Genomic DNA, 18549 nt, shown 5'->3' on the forward strand with positions numbered 1-18549 from the left:
ACGGTGACGAGTTCCACGGTGTGTCTTCATCGTTCTTCACGACGTAAAGGTAGGTTTTTGCTTTAAGTTTCATCGTTATTTTCGGCTTCTATTTCTTGGTTTTGTATGTGTTAGTGTTCGAATGGATGTTAGGTTGGTGTTTGTGTAGTGAGATTTTGGGTCTGGTTGTTGGATTCTATTTGGGGTTGGGGTTTATGATGATACATGCTATTATGGGAAAATGAAGAAAAGTTTTGTTTTTTCTATTTGTGTTCTAACCTGCCGTGCTTTGTTGAGTTGATTTGTGGTGGTTTTGATGTTTTGATGTTATGTGAAAAACCCCAAATTTTGTACTGAGAAAACCGAAAAAAAATTCATGATATTACTTCTAATTTTGTGTGTCATGCAATGCAGATGATTAATCGCAGGATGACTCTGATTTTGCACCATGGTGGAAATCTAGTGACAAATGTTGAGCCTGATGGTGTTGGTGTGTTGTATGATGGAGGTGAAATGTGTGTGTGGGAAGACATTGATGTGGATACATTCAATGTATTTACGCTGGAAGCATTAGCCAAAGAACACTACTACCATAGCTTTAGCAAAATATGGTTTCGGAATCATGGAGCTGAAGAAGGGATAATGGATCTCATTAAGGTTGAAGGGGATGATTCTATAAGAGACATGTTCATAGTTGCTAGGAAGAACAACTGGGAGATAGAAGTCTACTTTGAGCATATTATGAATCATGAGCCATTTATTGTGCATGGACCTCCTGATCCAGTGGTGCCTAGTAAAGATGATGATGATGTGGAGATCATACCAAATGCTGAAAATGTTGTAGAGCCAGAGGGAAGCAAAGTAGCTGATATTGCAAGCAGAGTTCCTGATCTAGTGGTGGCTAGTGATGATGATGATGATTTGGAGATCATACCAAATGCTGAAAATGATCAAAGCATGCATGTGGATAGTAATGAAGACAATGAGGACAATGTTGAGCTGATGATGAATGAACAAATGTTGGCTGATATAGATGCATGTGTTGACAGATTTATGGAAAGGGATGATACTGCTAATGGGAAGGGGAAGAAGGGAAGCACAGAGGAGAAGGGGAAGAAGGCAAGCAGAGATGAAAAGGGGAAGAAGCCAAGCAGAGATGAAAAGGGGAAGAAGCCAGTCACAAAGGAGAAAGACTTGAAGGGGAAGAAACCAATGGTGGGAAAGAAAAGGTGTAATTCAGAGACTGATACCAGTGAAACACAATCCTATTATGGAAGTGGTTCTGAGAGTTCAGATGATGAAGACAGTGTATATGAGCCAACACATGTGGCAGAGCAGGAGTGGTCATGTGAAGAACATAGTGAGAATTACCATAGTGAAGAGCTAAACAGCCCTGTCAGTACTGATGATGAAGGCAACTCAAGAAGAAAGGGAGTTTTCCCTCAATTCAAAGAAGGTTCAGGCTTTGGGCAAGTTCACTTGGAGCTTGGAATGGAATTTGCTGATCTGGGCACATTTAAACAAGCTGTGAGAGACTACACCATACAAGCAGGGAGACAAATGAGGTGGTTGAAAAATGATAGTGTAAAGTGCAGGGCTGGATGCAGGGTGGAAAAGTGTCCTTGGGTGATATTCTGTGCATGGAGCAATGCAACAAAAAGCTTCCAAATTAAAACTTTTGATGACATACACACTTGCTGCAGAGGCTTCAAAAACAAGCAAGCAAATACAAGGTGGGTGGCTGGAAAGCTTTTGGACAGAATTAGAGCACAACCAAACCTTACTCACTCTGAGGCATTTGATGTAATGAAGATTGAATATGGAGTTGTTTTGGATGACACCAAAATCTTCAGGGCATTAATGAAGCAGGCAAGGAAGGCTGTGGAAGGAAGTGAAGCAGAGCAGTATGGTAGGTTATGGGACTACTGCCATGAACTAATGAGGAGCAACCCCGATTCCACAGTGAAGATGGATTGCATTCCAGTCACTGATTCTATTTGCTTAAAATCAATTTTAATAAATTAGTAATGCTCCCTTAATTTTAATAAATTAGTAATGCTCCCTTTTGTCTTGTTCCTTTCATTTTTTTATTCTTGTAATACCCTTCATGTGAGGGAGTAGTTTGAGCTTTAAGCCCCAAAGATTACCAAGCAGCTTTGAAAAATAGAATCCAATTGATTCTATTTGCTTAAAATCAATTTTAATAAGTTTTTTTTTTTGAGAGCAAAGAAAATTTATTCAATGATAAAAAGAATGATACAACCCAACAAGGCGAGGAAAGCAAAAAAGAAACACCAAACCACCCAAGAAAACCCGAACAACCACCCAAAAGAGAAAAAAGCAACCACGCTAGCACCAATCAAAGGTGAAGAATTGTATAAATCAATCACAACAAATATTTACTTCTACATTAAACGAGGTCAATATTGAAATTTTATAATTGAATTTCACAACACTAATCCAGAAAATCCATTTTTTCCATAGCGATGGATAAACATAAATCACATCATTTTGTTAACGTTCATCCATCCCCACGGACGCTAAATAGCACCATATCCATAATCGTGATATATATAGACACACACATATATATATATATCAATCAGATTATTATATTATTATGATTTAAATATTTTCAATATTATTTTAGTTGGATTTAGAAGCTATATTATGTTTTATAATTAAGAAATAGGTGATTATTGAGTTTTTCCATAGTCAAAATACTTATACATTTTGTACAATGTTAAGTTAGAATATTACAAACATTCTTATTTTCTTAATTTGTAGAACAAACTCATCACATAAAATCTTATTCAAATATTTAAATGAGAATTAAGTCACTATCCACTCCAGTACGATGAGCGTACAAGTATGATTTTTTTAAATGCGGGCATAGGCATATAAAGCCTCCCCATTCATCCTTGATATGCTTGATTCAAAGAAATGGGGGAGGAAATTTAACAGAGGGAGGAAGAGAAGAAGGGGGTATGAGTATTTTAAAATATATGGGTGTGGAAAATAAAATCTTCTCATTATCATCCCTAATATGCTTGATTTATAGCTTCGACACCAAAATATAAGTAAAATGTAATGTCCTTCATATCCATCCTCGAAGCCGATACTTAAATCATCTCGTCATATACATGCTACGTCCAATATCGTATGCATGCAACTCATGTCGAAATATTAGTTCCATGTATCTCATCATATTCTCATTATGTTATGTATGATCAAGTCTCACATCATCCTTTAAGAAGTCATTGAGAACAGCGATTTAAAACCCTCTTTCGACATACACCTATTTTACCGACCGGATAATCTAGTTGGGTTTCATCAAGCATGTCTTAAGTTCGACCAGATACATTTCCTTATCCATGGCGGGACCCTTAAACCTAAGACATGTGCCCTCAAGCCTCACACTGTGAGACCCAAGTTTTTAAGTTTGGAATAAACCGAATAAAATTTTTTTTCACGATTAATTCGATGTAACGTGAAGGAAAACCTGAACAAGTGTTTATTGAATGGAATAAATTTGTGAAGGATAAAGTTCAGGAAAAAGCTAAGGATTGTATCAAAATCGATAAAAGTGATAGCACGATTAGTATTCGCTTAAACCTAGGTCAAAAACGCTAGAAAATAGCTAATTTAGATTTTAAGACACGATGGAAACTAATTCCAAAAATCTTCAGAGAAATGTTAGAACTTCTCTTATTCGTCTATAAACAAGCGTTTCGATACGAAACCTTGGAATGTACGAACGTCAAATTCCAATACTCGGAAGGTTGCCGAAACCGAAACCCTGATAGTTCAAAAACCCTAAAATCAACGGACGATGAATACTTTTTCTATTCGGAGCTTCAAACGAAGATTCCACACACGTACGCCTATTTCTCTCGATATTTCTAATCTTTCTTCAGAACGAATTTTCTCATCCGACATCAACTGCAAAAAGTAGTTTTTCGGGTAAAATCGATTTACACCGACTTTTGATCGTTTGATTTAATTTCAAGAAACCTGTTTTGAGTTCTGGAATTCTGTTGCCAGAACCTATCTTAGAATTCTCTGAGGAATCCGCAGGAAAAATCGGAATCGCGAAATTTTCATTTTTCCAAATTTTCCAAAACCTATAAATAGCGAGAAAATGAAAAAAATTTCAAAAACTTGCCATTTTCTTTCCTTGAACCCGCGAGCATAGGAGAAGGAGGGGGAGAAAGTGATTTTCGCCGATTCTTGCCCGATCGTTGCACCGTTCGTTGCTAATTGAAGACCTCGAGGTAGGGATATCATATCTCACTTCTGATCGTCAATTCTGTCGTCTTTCTCTATGTCTTTCTGTGCTCAAAGTTTTGAGCTTTTTGAAAAACTGTCCAAATAAGCTGATTTTAGTGTCTAAACTTATTCCCTACATTCTCCTGAGCGTGTTTAGCGGATTACATTTTGCTGAATGTCGCCGAAACGCCGCCGGGATTCATTTCTGTTGGAAAAACCCATTTCTGGGCAAAGTTTCGTTCTTTAAGCTGAAAATTCACGACTTAGCTTAGCGCTAGTAGGATTAGTCGTCATAAACGTCGTTGGTGACGTCCCCATCCAATTTGTTTTTCGAAAATCCAGTTTTGAAATTCTGAGCTGAAAATAATGACCAAAATACCCCTGCGACAGTTTTTGATCCGAAAATTTTTCTGAGCTTAGATTCGTCTTAGTTACGGCTAATGATAACCTAGGAACCAAGTTTGATCGAAGAAAAATCGGCCCACCTAATTGTGCATAGTGGCCGAGAGCTCCTCATCAAGGGGGGGGGGGATTTCGTTTTTCGAAAACTTGTCTTAACGCGTTAGATTGTCGTACTTCGGAGTTTGTAATATTTCGTGTAACCCTAGTACGTGTTGTTTGCTGAGTTTCTGACTCATTGTGATTGATTTCTGTGAATTTGTCCTAAGGTTCGTTTGAGGAACTTTGTGGATTCGAAGAGGAAGTCTGTGAAGGAAAACTTGGAGAGCAAGCTGGAAAACTTACAGGTGAGGGCTACTCACTGAATACTAGATAATGAATTAGGTGTCGACGATTTCGACTTGATTTATTGTTTATGCACTTGATTGTGTCTGATTGGGAAAAACGTTTTCTGAGGCTACGGCTGACAATTGATAATCTTTTATTGCTTCATTGTTGTTGAGGTTGATTCATATGCTATGTGCTACCTGGTTAATCTAGGATGTGTGATATTTGCCCTATATGCTATGTGCTAAATGGTTATTCCTCAATGTGTTGATATATGTGCCATGACCGTTGGATTGTACTGTTTTGAATATGCAAGTACACAAATATCTGTTGTTCGGCAGAGTGAGGATAATGGGCATTTATGCCAGATTTATCATGAGATTTTGAGAAAGTTTGACGGGACGGACCGAGGTTCGGACCCTTGTTGTTGTTTTGATGGATCGAGACCTTCTCTGGGAATTACTTGGGATTACGGGATCTTTTAAACTCATAAGTTTAGAGACAAAACTAAATGGAAACTATTTTACAAGGAAAATTCATAAGACATTAAACAACCTCTGAATCTTTGAATAATGATTATAATCGCAACTAAGAGCTTAGGACTTGAATATTAGTTTTGGAAAATGAGAAGTGTCGCCGAGTCCAAGTTTTGGGGAAGCTAATGAGTTTCCGAGTATGTTGATACTCTTTGCTCGATGAGCAGTTTTGATGTTGGACTATCTAAAAGATAAGTCGGGAAAATTAATAAGTTTCCGAGTACGTTGATACTCTTTCGCTCGATGAGCTGATTTGTTGTTGGGCTATCTGAAAGATAAGCCGAGAAACAGGTAGTTTCCAAGTACATTGGTACTTTTTGCTCGCTGAGCAGTTTTTGACCATCGGATGGAGATGAGTCGGATGATTCAAGAAATCATCATGAGATACTTTTTATAATTAATTGTCTTTTGTCGCAGAATCGACATTTACCTTAGGGTAATCTTTTTAGAGACAATAAGTTAGCTAGAAAACGTGAAGACGTGATGAGTGAGGTCGGAGACGTTGTTTGGCTAATCACGTTGCATTCATGCACTCATTTTGAGGTTAATACACGGTGGGATGCCGGACCTCGGTGGATTCTAAAATGGTCATAAGACCCGGATTTCCACATAAGAACACTGCGGTGATTCTTAGTAGCAAACGGAAATGGCAGGCCTACGGGTTTACTGCTGATCTGACTACACTTTGTTTGGTATAAGAGACACCCGAGCAGAAATGGTCCCACCGTGGCTGGTGTTAGGGCTGACTCGTTGGTGCCCATCCCTCCGGAATGCATCTTGTTCCTTTGCATATGCATTTCATGCACCATTCATGCTGATTTAGTTGCTGATTGTATTTGTTACCTGTTAACGCTGTTTGAGATATGTTAATTGCCAGCAAATGTTATTTATTCTTATTTGACAGGATATGAAATTTATCATGTTGTCATTCATAACTAAGCCTATGTGGCTACTATTTAAACTTTGCCTATTGTATGTACTATTATGTAATTCTTTGAGTTGACCCTTGCGCGTGCTACCTGTGTATGGGGGCTATGTATGCCTTTTTGTCAGATGTCGATGGCCGAGTGGTTCGAGATGGTCGTCCCTTCGGGGGGACCAGGTTTGAGTTGTTAGACACGGACACCCCGGGCTCTTGGGTGGTCGACCCCGCCGGTCACCGAGCCATTTACACGGGGCGAATAATGGAGGACCACGTCGACCGAATGGGAAACCTGACGCAAGGAGTCTTGAGACGCCACACGGTTAGCTTCAACCTACCACCGGGCGTGCACTGTGGCCCTGGAGTTGTGGTACCACCACCATCACCTGAGGACGAGGAGGACCCTTCGGAGGAGTTGCCGGTAAGAGGGGCTTCATCTGAGTCTAGCTCACCCACCGTCACGGCTGCTGCTGTTTTGGGATCGGGTACAGTGACCCGCTGTGAGGACCGATGCAGTCATTGATCTGATCGTCTTGGATTCAGATTCAGACGACGATCATGGTGATGAGTAGCCGGGAGTGGTGTGTAGTACTCCTCTAGTCGGGATTAGGGTAGGAGTAGCGTCGTGGCTCTGATCTTCAGTTTTTCTCATTTTGGGGCAGGGTAGGTCCTCGACCTTTAGCTTTTTGTGTGGTTCTCTTTACGGGAGTCACAGGGAGTTGGTCGGATTAGGAGGTCTTCGGGCTGTTTTGAGCTGACCTACTTTCTTTTTGGAGGACTGTATTCAGAATATTGACCTTATATTTTGTGTGTACATATTTGTCGACAGGCACTACTTTCCCGTCACTGGAGGTTACTCGTGACGTGGCATGTTGTTTACTGTGGGGAGTGTATATATATATTGTATATTAGTCTTGTTTATCTTTCGTCGATACGTCTTTAAATTCGACAAGTCTTTTATTTACTGAAAACAAATATCGAAAAAAAATATTCACGTTTTTCCGCTTTTATTTTCTTTTTGGTTACTAAAGTGACGCCACCGAAATCGGGGTGTTACACACACACCTACTGAGATGTAATAAAATAACATAATTAGAAAGGGAGTTTGAATTGTGTTGTGTTAAAATTTTGGTTTTTCAATAGATTATCGATTTTAAAGATCTTTTTGAAAACGTTTAGTGCAGCGAATAAAAGAACAGAATAGTAAACAATAGAGACATGGTCTTTTTATCCTGGTTCACCCTTAAATAGTAGGGCCACGTTCAGTCCTTGACTTTACCAAGATTTCACTAACACCAAGTATCAAGGACTTCTCATTTACAAGTATTCTCAAGGACTTCTCCTACAATCTTTTTTCAAGATTTTTTGCTTCTACGAAGTTCTCTTCTCACAAGAGTGATAGTAGAAAGTTTCTAAGCACAGAAACTACAAATTATTGAAGTTGATTTGACTCTTAAGAAATACTTTTAGTTATAGATCTAGAGAGAATGAGATGTAGAGGTTTGACTCTTAAGATTTACTCTCTCAAAAGGTGTGAGGACTTTTTCACTTTTTGCTTGATGAAGATTTTTTATTCAAAGAAAAAGTTTTAACATTGATGATTCTTGTTTATGAAAATCTTCAAGTCCTCCTTTTATACTTCAAGTGCTTCTAGGCAGTGGCGGATCCAGGATCCGGGGTTAGGGGTTCAATTTTTTCAAATGAGCACATCGGTAATTATAATTAAAAACAACTTTAATATGTTTATACATCAGAAATTATACAAGTCATAGTTGTCCTCTACGTGATTTCATATTATGAAATCGTTGAACAATAAGCGCAGAGTCAATGCTATTGAATACATCACTCTCAATGTAAGTAACGAAACAATTGTTTATCCATGTATCACCAATTCGGTTACGCAGCCTATTCTTCACAATATTCATAGCAGAGAAAGCTCTTTCTACAGTTGTTGTTGCAACAGACAAAATTGGTGTCAATTTCAAAAGAAGATAAACTTGTGGATAAACAACATGTCTTCTTTTTTCAACCAACTTCTCCGAAAGTTGTTGGAATCCTTTCAAAGAGGCAAATTCATCATTCATATGCATATCGTTGATGTAACAATCTAGTCCATCACCAAGCATCACTAAATTAAATGGAGTGAACTCATTTGGATAAACACTTGTAAATTCCAACATCTTTGCCTTATCAAAAGTAGAGAACAAATTAGATGGATCCAAAGAAGTCCAACAAAGGAGCAATTGAGTATTAGTCTCACCAAAACGATCATTAAGTTCTTGAAGCTGCATATCTATTACGGTATAAAATAACTCAACACGATCATGATGCTCTGTTGTAATGCTATGAGTTTGATGTCGTGACTGCCCACTAACAAACACAATTTTCATAGGAGGAACACTAATAGATTGCTTATTGCAAAATAAAATGACTTTATGCAATAAAAGCTCTCATCCATCATTCCTAAGTGTTCCAAACCTAGTCTTTGTGATGTTAACCAAGTTCATAGCATTCATAATGTCTTGATCTTTCCTTTGCAATGACTATGACAATTTATGTGAAATAGCCAATACACTTCTCATCAAATGCAGGAAGAATACAAAATCAAAACCTTGCAATATAATTAGAACATCATGTGCTTCACCTTTTGCCTGTCGGGGGTATCCGTCTTCTTACATAATGTGCAGAACATCAATAATAGCATGATACATCAATATTATATTAACCAAAGTGACATAATGAGAACTCCAACGAGTATCAACATGGCGTTTAAGATTAGTTTCTTGATTAAGACCCTGCCCACTAGAAATTTCTCATATGCTTAATGTCTCTCTAATATGTTCCAATTGTTTTTCACGAAGCATGTCAACTCACTTGCAAGATCCCCCAACAACATTCATTAAATTGGAGACTAAGTTTAAAATAAGGAAACTTCACCATGTTCTTGAGCAATAGCAACTAAAGTAAATTGTAATTAATGAGCAAAGCAATGGACACAATATGCACATAGATTCTCCTTTAAAATTAAACTTTTTAGGCCATTAAATTCTTCGCTCATGTTGCTAGCACCATCATAACCTTGTCCACGGATACTTGATATACTAAGCTCATGTTTACAAAATAGTTCATTAATTGTTGATTTCAATGATGAAGCAGTGGTATCCTTAACATGAACAATACCTAGAAAATGCTCAACAATACTTCTAATTTTATTAACATAATGCAGAGCAATTTCCATTTGTTCTTTAGTTGACATGTCACGAGCGTCATCAATAAGAATAGCAAAGAATTCGTTTCCAATACCAGCAATAATAACATTAGTAGTTTTTTATGCAGTAACATGAGCAATATCTTTTTGGATTATTGAAGCAATTAATTGATGGTTTTCATGAGCATTAACCAAAACTACACTTTTTATCAAATTATTGTGCATGGCAAGAAATTTAAGTAGCTCAAGGAAGTTACCTTGATTAGTAGAACCCCCTTGACTCATCATGACCACGAAAAGCTAAGCCTTGCTTTAAGAGCCAGCAAACACAATCAATTATTGTCTTTAAGCGTGTTCTGTAGATGTTACGAAGTCTGTTAGAATGCCTAGACATCACAGTGTCCATATGTTGATATTGTTTCATTAAGTCCTAACATTTCCTTTAAGCAATGTTATGAGCACTATTACGACCTCCAACATAAGATGTGATCTTTTCTTTCTTGTTCCAACTGTTGAATCCCTCGGTGACAAATGTCTCACCACCACCTTGCTTTCCATGATCGGGCCTAAAGAGATAGCAACACAAACAATATGAAGCATCTTTTTCAATGATGTACTCTATCCAACTTGCAAATTCAGTGAACCATGCCGTATAAAATCTTCTTTTTGAGGTTCCGATATTTTTTCGTGAAAAGTTGTGATTCTTAGGTTGACATGAACCTTTTTGCAAATATGTTCTTCATATCTTATCTTGATCATTAGGATGATATGTTGTAATTCTTGGTCATAGTCCAGGATCCGATAAGAACTCATTTAGATTAACTTCAACATGTGGTGGTGGTTATTGTTGTTGTGGGCTTGATCCATATTACTCACTAGATGACCTTGTTGTCTTTACTAAAAATCTGTCCATGACCTTCCGAGAATTAAAAACATACTCAACTTCACTATACCAAAAAAATAAACAATTGCAATTTCTAATACAATAATACCAAATCAATAAATTGGGGATTGAGAAAACAGAAATACCAAATCTAATTTCTAATAATATATGAAGTAAAGTTAAAATACCAAAGGACTATAATTAAAAAATTTAATCACTTTGGAAAAAAGTTATTACATACATTTCCTTCCTTTATGAACCTTTAGCTAATTCCAACCTAGTTACTTTTTAATTTACTTGATTTTGTTGCAATTGAACAATATGAACAACTTATTGCTACAATGTGGGAGTATTTATAGAACACAATAAAGAGAAGAGCTTCTATCAAGCCTCCCCAATTCAATTCTACACCTACATCCTAACTTCAAATCAACATGGACATAACACCAGTGACGGAAGCATGATGGCTGAGTGGAGGGAGAATATAACCGTAAGAGGACGGGAAATAGGGAATTACTTGGAAATTGGGAGAGAATAGGTACTCTCAAAATTGGGTTTGGTTACATATTATTTCCGTTCTCTTAAACTGTATACATTGCTATACCAGTTTCTAGATATTGAGTGTTAACCAAGATCTCATTAAGTAAATAATACATTGATATTGTTCTTCTTAGTATGCATATTTTCTACTACCTAACAATTACAATTTATAATATCAAATCCTACTGTTCATGTTTCATTTTGTGTCATGTTTCCTTTTCTTCCCTCTGATCTCAACAACAACGACATGGGTTTTCACCAAAAAAACAATTTAGCAATCAAGTTGCACTCAAGAATTAGGAAAAAAAAATAAACATTGAAATAGGCAAAATAGCTGTACCAAAAATCAATTAGCAACCTTACCCAGTAACCCACTGAAAGAGAAAGGAGAAGCCGAGATAGAGAGGCAGAGGCACGATTGGGTGGTGATTGGTGGTGGGTGGGCGTAGTCCATGTGTGTTCTGTCTTGCCGTCTTGGCCTTGGGTCTGGGAGAAGGAGAATTGAAGAAGCCGAGATAGAGAGGCAGAGACACGGCTGGGGCCTGGGCTGAGCGGCGCAGGGTGCGTGGTGGACTGGTGGTGGTCCCCAATGGTGCGTGTGTATGACTGTGTGTAGGGCTGAGCATAAAACCCGGACCGACCCATAGCCGAATAAAAAAAAGACTGAACGAGCGAGTTTACTCGAAATTCGGGTTTGTTCGAAACACTATTATGGGTTGGAACGGGTGTAGATGGTCGGTTGCGGGTTTGGTTAAATAAAACCATCGATAAACGAACCAACCGAATAAAATAAATAAAGTAGTAGTATTTTTTAAATCCAACTGCACCTATGAGATATAGTCTGTGAGTATGCGCAGTGACCCTATTAAAATAGCTTAGGCGTAGTGTTCAATGACCAAGTCAAATCAAAATGACATTGCCTGTACTTTTGTCAAAAATTAATTCAATTTGCATTTTTTTATATGGAAAAAGTAAAGAGCTTTATGAAAATGTCTTGCCTCGATCTCTTAAAACTTCTAAATTAACTTGAAATGCTATTCGAGATAGCATTTATGGCTCTATAATCTCTCTTCTCCTTCACACGCTCACCCTTCTAAATTAGTAAATTCTACCACCATCCTTCTCTCCATTTTATTCATTTGTCTCCAATCTCCACCACCTGGACAACACCCTCTTCACTCTCTACCACTGCATCATCTCCCTTGCCTCACCAAGCATCCTAAGTTACGGACACCATCAAAAGCGGGGTCCATCTTCTTCCTCGTTGAAAACTCATCTTGCTCATGTTGGCCCGGTGTTGCGGAGCGAGCACCACGCCTCAATCAAGGAGTAACAAGCATTCCTGTCATCCCACTAGTGCCTAATCATGGAACACAAGTTCGTTTTTCCACCATTCATGACCCATGTGACCTTTAAGACCCAAACCCCCACTTTCTCTCAACATCTTTGGGTTCCATTAATCCTTGGCTGTGAATTTCTAGAATTTCACTCTTCTTCATTTCTCCATGGTATTGTAAACATGCAAGCAATGGATCTGTGACAGTATGGATAGATTCGGTCCATCTCGTTTTTGCATTGACGACGGTGGATGTGAACATTTGGCAGTGGATGTGGACATGTGTGCAGCAGAACCGACTCAACCTACCCGAGGAAACCATCCAACCAACGAACCTGAAACATTTTACGGTCGGAGATGGATGAATATGTTAGATGTTTGGTTACGATCGCGTGAGACATTTTTTACCCGAATCCAACCCTAACCGACCCATGCTCAGCCCTAACTGTGTGTGTGTGTGTGAGAGAGAGAGAGAGAGAGAGAGAGAGAGAGGAGTGGGTCTTTGGTGCAAATTAAAATTTTTAGGGGGTTCAAAAAAAAATTATACAGGGGGGTAAGTGGAATTTTTTTCAAGGGGTTCATCTAAACCCCATCAGTGTACCATGGGGGTCTGCCCTTGACCTTAACTCATGCTTATATGACTCAAATTCTATTAACACTGATCCAAACACACACTTACGCTACTGAATCTAGGATTTCATTCCAAAGCATTTATAGTGGAAGCTTCTCGTAAGGTCTTCTTACTATCACAATCACGTATTTTCATACATTTATCTTTCTCTTTCTCATCAAGTCTACAACCATGAAATTGAAGGGTAGATATGAGAATTTTGATTGTTGTATAATTGGGGAGAAAGAATCGATTCATCAATAACGTACAAGAAACCCAAAGTTGTGTTCAGCAAAATCAATTTTAGCATCTAAAATTTGATTGAAACACAAAACTGAACAAAATGCAAAATGAGTAAAACCAATTTTCATCTATATAAATGTGTGTATGGAGAATGTGGCATGTTTCTAAAATCAGAAATTATAAACCTACGCAAAATGAATATTCACGTATCATCTCATTTGCAAAATTGAGAATATTCATGGTGGAATGATGTTTTAGCTAATATAATATACGTTTGGATTAGAGGTAAATTATTCCCAAATACACTTCGTGTAGCACCATGTACCATAGTTGCGGTCCTAACATCTCCAAGACCAAGAATCATAAACCTACACAAGATAGGTAAAAGTAAACAAATCAATAGTGCTATAATTCTCTAAATTACCTATCCAATAAATAATTAAATTAAAGATTTAAATACACTTTCCTCCCCTAACACATAATTTTAACACTTTTCTCTTCTTTTATTTTAAAATATACTCCTTCCCCAATAAATAAAAATATAAACTTTTTAATTATTTTTTATTTTCCTTTAAAGTTCTATTAGCCCTACCAAGAGGGAGCAAAAACAAAGTTTAGAGGGTGGATGAGAGTTCGCGTGGGTGTAACGCAGACGACGAAGTTGGCGTTGAAACAAGGGCACAACATGTTTGGTGTTTGGGAAAGAGACTGAGATTGGTGTTTTCTGGACCAGAGGAGGTAATGCTGAGAGGTTTGGAGGATCAAATCAACGAAAATCACCTTGCATTGGCTTGAGCTGATCATGGGAAGCGAGGTGTGGGTAAGCTGGAATGTGCGTGGATTGGGGGGATGTCAAGCGAAGGTTGGTAAAGAATTCAGTTCAGCATGTGATTGTTATTGTTCTGCTGTTGGTTGTATGGATTTTGCTGGTTTCATGTGATAATTTTATGGAAATTCTTGTGCTCCTCAATCCTGAAATTAGAACTAGAATTTAATTGTTTTGAGGGCTGGATTATCTAAGAGAGTGTTGTTGTATTACCTATCCCAATAAATAATTAAATGAAAGATTTAAATACATTTTCCTCCCCTAGCACATAATTATTACACTTTTCTCTTCTTTTATTTTATAATATACTCCTTCCCCTCATAAATAAAAATAAAAACTTTTTAAATATATTTTTATCTTCCATTAAACTTGTGTTAGCCTTCATCAAAGAATATCATTGTGTTTAAAATACCCTTGAACACTCATTTCCTAATTGTTTTCATCAAAATGAAACTCCTAGCCTTAGTCATATATTCCATCTAAATTAAATGCCCCATTGATTTTCACCCAAAATAACTTCATTGTCAAACACTCAATTTGCGATGTGATTTTCTTTTAAATTTTTATAACTCCACTCTAGCATGGTTAGATTAATATTTGGAGGTAAGATAAGCTAGCTTCAAGGTTTAGCCATCAGGGAAGTTCGAGGAACAAAGCAATGATTCTCACTAGGAAAAATTAACAATTGAGTAATATGGAATGAAATGAAGATATTACAATTAAATTAAGATGTTGGGAGAAACATATCATTTGTCATTAACCGTGGGGTCAATAACTCTAGCATACATATTAACCCTGAAAAGCATCAAAGAATGGGAGCCGAGAATGCACAATACCTAATGATGGAGATTGCAGCTCCTGGAACTATGCCCCAACACCATAGGTTGATTTCTTCCTAGCTCTTTTAGCACTTTATGTTCCATTGAGCCCATCCAGGCATAAAAGCAACCTCTCTGGTGTTTTAGAGCTCGGAAGAGCAACACCAATTGCATCAACACTCTGTTGTTCTAGGAAAACTTTTCGAGGATGGAGTTGACTGTTGTAGTCCCATATAGATGCATTCTATAGCATGAATTTTCTCAAAAATTGATAGCACCAAGTGGGTTGCTATAACAATTTCTACTATTGCATCAACCATCTCATCAACTACCAAGTTTGCTTCCATTTGATGTCTCTTCTTTCCAGATTGACTAGAAGAACTTTCTTCAAACTTCTTAAGGAACACATCTTTAGGGTTAAATAAACATATCGTTCTCTCTTTGAAACATCAAGAACTACCGCTTTCACTTTAGAGCCTTTGGTGACATTTCCAGATAGCTGACAATTATTGATAAAACCTGGAACACGAAGACTCATATACTCATCAAACTCTACCCAATACCCGGTATCCATGGCATACAATGCTGTCACGTCAAATATAGCCCCAACTTAAATGTTGTGTCCCATTCATCAGAATATTCAGGCTTTCTACAAAGCAACTTACCAATCTTCGTGACCATAAGAAAGCAGTATAGAATAAATGATTCATCTTTTAAAGAACAAGATGATTGTTTAAGACAGAGGTTATCATTCACAATATCCTTATTAATTTCCTTATTTCTTAATATGAGAACTGATTGCCTAATGTGATAGGCTTTCAAGATATTGATTTTCTGGTTACCAACGACCTTATTGTTTGGAGCGAAACCAGAATATTTACCAATACGAACATTGCATCCATTATATGTTAAGTTAGAAATATAGCCATGGGCGAATAAATGATTCATCTTTTAAAGAACAAGATGATTTTTTAAGACATAGGTTATCATTCATAATATCCTTATTAATTTACTTATTTCTGAATATGAGAACTGATTGCCTAATGTGATAAGCTTTCAAGATATTGATTTTCTGGTTACCTACTGCCTTATTTTTTTTGGAGCGAAACCAGAATATTTACCAATACGAACATTGCATTCATTATATGTTAAGTTAGAAATATAACCACGGACGACAGAGTTGGGATGTATAATATGAGGACAATTCTGCTGAGCATATTTGATAAGCGATCTTTTGGTAGACATAACCAAAGTTTCCTCGTCGTCATCTAGAACCAATAGTTGATCAAATTCATAGCTCTGATTTTTCATCAACGCTTTTGTCATCCGAATATTTTGACAATGATTGTCGAACAAGTGTTCCACTGGTATTCTCCCCCTTTACAGTATGGGTAGAACATAACATATATGAATTTAGGTGTTTCTTTGTAATCAGATCCTTCCTTAAAGATCTTGCCCTTTTTGTACTTCTTGTGTTTGCCATGTCCGCGAGAAGAAGACCCGCCATAGGAATCCATGGAAAAGCTCAGTTGTAGAGAAGAAGAGCGGTGAATCTGGTTAAGAGTTTTTCGTTAAAGGTTTTTCATTAAGGGTTTTTCATTTTGGTACAGATAGAGAGAGAAGGGAATTTGATATTCATTTTTTTTATATCTCGAGACGAGAGAATATAACTTAATTATAATGCACTTATATGCATAACTTAATTAAAGGGAGTTGTTATTCAGACCCCCCACATCTATTTGAACCCCCTTTAAAATGCAAAAACACTTATCAACGCACTTTCAAAGTGCGACCATAACGCAACATAACACACTTTCAAAAGCACTTTCAAAGTGCGAGCGAAAATTGAAAATAGATGTGTGGGGGGTCTGAATAGATGTCGGGGGGGTCCGAAAATCAATTACCTTAATTATATTGCACATGTATGCATGAGTATTGACAATTTTAAAATACAAATGCATGGTGTAAGGCATAAAGAAGAAACTAAGGTTTTTTACTCATGTCATCCTTAACCAATAGGACACGCAAAAAACAAAGGACATTAGATGAAGTGAGAGTTTTCATTATGAAAAGCATTTTAACTTGTAAAATTATAAGAAGTGTGATTATTAAATGCATAAGCGATTAGGTCGGCACATAAGCGATTAGATTTAAACATGTTTTGTCATATCATATTTTGTGTGGATTTTATTTATTGAGAAGTCATTGTGAACTACAAGAACTTGCCCGCACAAAGCGCGAGTCTTAGTATTGGTAATGTGATCATTGCTAGCTTCAGAATCATTTAAGATATTTAGGGTTGTCATAATGGTACCATCTGCAATTCATACAGAAAATAAAATCGCATAATAATAAATAAGTCATACGAGTTATGAAAACACATTATGGTAGAGCATATTTTCAAGTATATGAATACAAAATTGATGTGTAAATATGACTTATTGCATTAGAGTGTCCAAAGTTTAAACCAAACCATTAACGCAATTAAATTCTAATAGATTGAAATTTCAAACAAAATTTATTCAGTCATGGGTTGTAAAATATTTGAAACTAAGAAAAAACTAAACCAATCTGATATGTATGCAGTCTACACTTCTAGTTTTGTGCTAGTTTAATGTCAATTGTATTTTAAAGAAAGATAATTTTAAAGTCAAATACGTAGCCCAATAACCCAATCCATGATAGCAGACTCACCAAACTCATGTAACCACAAAGAAGTTGACTATGGCATGATTCAATTTAATAAGAAAAAGATTACAAGAACATAGAGGTGCCGAACATTTGCAACAATGGTAATAGTGCATGCAAAATATTATTTTAAGGTATACATACATACATACATACATACACACATACATACATACATACATACATACATACATACATACATACATACATACATACATACATACATACATACATACATACATACATACATACATACATACCCAAAGAGATGTAATAGAGAACTTGCATTATGTGAAAATATATAAAGATAAGATAAAAGGTTCAACTTCTAGGCCGCCTCTTGTACAACTATATATTATGTGAAAGACTGAATGACCAATCAAGAGAAAAACTTACAAGAATTCATTCTATGATAAAGACAAAGGTCAAAATGAGTAAACTGCACGTACCAGTTGGAAAGATAGGATCAATAACAAATACTTTAGACCCTTTGACAAATTTCTTAGGTAATCTGCAAAATATAAATAGGAATGTGTAATAAAAGGTGCTCTAGCATTCTGTATAACAAGCCAAAAGTAAGAGAAGCAATGGGCGGAACTTTATGGATCTCATTTTCATCTTCAACGTTAAGAAAATAAAAGCCGCCGAAGATATAACATTTCAATTCCAAATATAATTTTCTTGTTCATGTTGATAGTTGATAGAAGAGTTTCCTAATCTCGGCTTAGTCGTGCCCAAAAAAGTCAAACTTAGAAATTAGTTTAGGAAATATATGAGAAATGTATTCTACTTTTAAAGAAGTGCATCCCTAGAAGTAGGGCTGATCATAAAAACCGGACCAACCGGAACCTGAAAAAACTGGAGCAACGTTCAGCTTTTCGGGCGGTTAGGCACGGATATCGGGTTGTACGCGCAAAAAAGATTGGTTAAAAACGGTTAATTTGGGTAGGTGCAGGTTTTAAAAT

General features: G+C 36.8%; 1 pseudogene; it reads right to left on the reverse strand.

The window, feature by feature from the left end:
* Positions 1 to 8198: 8198 nt before the first annotated feature.
* Positions 8199 to 10553, reverse strand: LOC130720826 (uncharacterized; annotated as a pseudogene).
* Between the last annotated feature and the right edge of the window lie 7996 nt (positions 10554 to 18549).

The sequence above is a fragment of the Lotus japonicus genome, chromosome 5, assembly GCF_012489685.1.
Source record: "Lotus japonicus ecotype B-129 chromosome 5, LjGifu_v1.2".
Taxonomy (NCBI): Eukaryota; Viridiplantae; Streptophyta; class Magnoliopsida; order Fabales; family Fabaceae; genus Lotus; species Lotus japonicus.